Source organism: Taudactylus pleione, unplaced genomic scaffold, assembly GCF_031769625.1.
Source record: "Taudactylus pleione unplaced genomic scaffold, aTauple2 ptg000967l, whole genome shotgun sequence".
NCBI lineage: Eukaryota > Metazoa > Chordata > Amphibia > Anura > Myobatrachidae > Taudactylus > Taudactylus pleione.
The window spans coordinates 13,125,001-13,127,500 of NW_028285368.1; the positions used below are offsets into that span (position 1 = coordinate 13,125,001).

General features: G+C 38.4%; 1 non-coding gene and 9 pseudogenes across 1 annotated transcript; all 10 read right to left on the bottom strand.

Moving 5' to 3' along the window:
* Positions 1-7: 7 nt before the first annotated feature.
* LOC148472533 (5S ribosomal RNA) lies at positions 8-126 on the bottom strand (annotated as a pseudogene).
* Positions 127-241: 115 nt separating this feature from the next.
* Positions 242-360, bottom strand: LOC148472534 (5S ribosomal RNA; annotated as a pseudogene).
* Positions 361-476: 116 nt separating this feature from the next.
* LOC148472535 (5S ribosomal RNA) lies at positions 477-595 on the bottom strand (annotated as a pseudogene).
* Positions 596-711: 116 nt separating this feature from the next.
* LOC148472536 (5S ribosomal RNA) lies at positions 712-830 on the bottom strand (annotated as a pseudogene).
* A 116-nt stretch (positions 831-946) lies between these two features.
* Positions 947-1,065, bottom strand: LOC148472537 (5S ribosomal RNA; annotated as a pseudogene).
* Positions 1,066-1,416: 351 nt separating this feature from the next.
* Positions 1,417-1,535, bottom strand: LOC148472538 (5S ribosomal RNA). Its single transcript, XR_015873308.1, has one exon. It is a non-coding gene; the product is annotated as a 5S ribosomal RNA (ribosomal RNA).
* A 115-nt stretch (positions 1,536-1,650) lies between these two features.
* On the bottom strand, positions 1,651-1,769 carry LOC148472539 (5S ribosomal RNA; annotated as a pseudogene).
* A 116-nt stretch (positions 1,770-1,885) lies between these two features.
* Positions 1,886-2,004, bottom strand: LOC148472540 (5S ribosomal RNA; annotated as a pseudogene).
* Positions 2,005-2,119: 115 nt separating this feature from the next.
* On the bottom strand, positions 2,120-2,238 carry LOC148472541 (5S ribosomal RNA; annotated as a pseudogene).
* Positions 2,239-2,354: 116 nt separating this feature from the next.
* On the bottom strand, positions 2,355-2,473 carry LOC148472542 (5S ribosomal RNA; annotated as a pseudogene).
* Positions 2,474-2,500: the final 27 nt, after the last annotated feature.

Genomic DNA, 2,500 nt, shown 5'->3' on the forward strand with positions numbered 1-2,500 from the left:
ATAAAATTACCTACAGCACCTGGTAATCCCAGGTGGTCTCCCATCCAAGTACTAACCAGGCCCAACACTGCCTAGCTTCCAAGTTCAGACGAGATTGGGCATGTCCAGTGTGGTTTGGCTGTAGGTGCTCAAAAACATTAACTTTAGACCTCTTTTACTTCTTAACTCAAGTAAATTCAATGATAAGTTGAAAAATGAAATGTAAAATGTAATAGAAAAGAATGTTATGGCAGTATAAAATTACCTACAGCACCTAGTATTCCCAGGTGGTCTCCCATCCAAGTACTAACCAGGCCCAACACTGCATAGCTTCCAAGATCAGACGAGATTGGGCATGTCTAGTGTGGATTGGCTGTAGGTGTTCAAAACCATTAACTTTAGACCTCTTTTACTTCTTAACTCAAGTAAATTCATTGATAAGTTGAAAAAATGAAATGTAGAATGTAATAGAAAAGAATGTTTTGGCTGTCTAAAATTACCTACAGCACCTGGTATTCCCAGGTGGTCTCCCATCCAAGTACAAACCAGGCCCAACACTGCATAGCTTCCAAGATCAGACGAGATTGGGCATGTCCAGTGTGGTTTGGCTGTAGGTGCTCAAAAGCATTAAATTTAGACCTCTATTACTTCTTAACTCAAGTAAATTCATTGTTCAGTTGAAAAAATTAAATGTAAAATGTAATAGAAAAGAATGTTATGGCAGTATAAAATTACCTACAGCTCCTGGTATTCCCAGGTGGTCTCCCATCCAAGTACTTACCAGGCCCAACACTGCATAGCTTCCAAGATCAGACGAGATTGGGCATGTCCACTGTGGTTTGGCTGTAGGTGCTCAAAAGCATTAAATTTAGACCTCTTTTACTTCTTAACACAAGTAAATTCATTGATAAGTTGAAAAAATTAAATGTAAAATGTAATAGAAAAGAAAGTTATGGCAGTTTAAAATTACCTACAGCACCTGGGATTCCTAGGTAGTCTCCCATCCAAGTACTAACCAGTCCCAACACTGCATAGCTTCCAAGATCAGACGAGATTGGGCATGTCCAGTGTGGTTTGGCTGTAGGTGATCAAAAACATTAACTTTAGACCTGTATTACTTCTTAACTCAAGTAAATTCATTGATAAGTTGAAAAAATTTAATGTAAAATGTAATAGAAAAGAATGTTATGGCAGTATAAAATTACCTACTGCACCTGGTTTTCCCAGGTGGTCTCCCATCAAAGTACTGACCAGGCACAACACTGCATAGCTACCAAGAAAAGACGAGATTGGGCATGTCCAGTGGGGATTGGCTGTAGGTGCTCAAAAGTATTAACTTTAGACCTCTATTACTTCTTTTCTCAAGGAAATTCATTGATAAGTTGAAAAAATTAAATGTAAAATGTAATAGAAAAGAATGTTATGGCAGTATAAAATTACCTACAGCACCTGGTATTCCCAGGTGGTCTCCCATCCAAGTACTAACCAGGCCCAACACTGCATAGCTTCCAAGATCAGACGAGATTGGGCATGTCCAGTGTGGTTTGGCTGTAGGTGCTCAAAAACATTAACTTTAGACCTCTTTTACTTCTTAACTCAAGTAAATTCAATGATAAGTTGAAAAATTAAATGTAAAATGTAATAGAAAAGAATGTTATGGCAGTATAAAATTACCTACAGCTCCTGGTATTCCCAGGTGGTCTCCCATCCAAATACTAACCAGGCCCAACACTGGATAGCTTCCAAGATCAGACGAGATTGGGCATGTCCAGTGTGGTTTGGCTGTAGGTGCCCAAAGCCATTAACTTTAGACCTCTATTACTTCTTATCTCAAGTAAATTCATTGATAAGCTAAAAATATTAAATTTAAAATGTAACAGAAAAGAATGTTATGGCAGTATAAAATTACCTACAGCACCTGGTAATCCCAGGTGGTCTCCCATCCAAGTACTAACCAGACCCAACACTGCATAGCTTCCAAGTTCAGACGAGATTGGGCATGTCCAGTGTGGTTTGGCTGTAGGTGCTCAAAAACATTAACTTTAGACCTCTTTTACTTCTTAACTCAAGTAAATTCAATGATAAGTTGAAAAATGAAATGTAAAATGTAATAGAAAAGAATGTTATGGCAGTATAAAATTACCTACAGCACCTAGTATTCCCAGGTGGTCTCCAATCCAAGTACAAACCAGGCCCAACACTGCATAGCTTCCAAGATCAGACGAGATTGGGCATGTCCAGTGTGGTTTGGCTGTAGATGCTCAAAAGCATTAAATTTAGACCACTATTACTTCTTAACTCAAGTAAATTCATTGTTAAGTTGAAAAAATTAAATGTAAAATGTAATAGAAAAGAATGTTCTGGCAGTATAAAATTACCTACTGCTCCTGGTATTCCCAGGTGGAATCCCATCCAAGTACTTACCAGGCCCAACACTGCATAGCTTCCAAGATCAGATGAGATTGGGCATGTCCACTGTGGTTTGGCTGTAGGTGCTCAAAAGCATTAAATTTAGACCGCT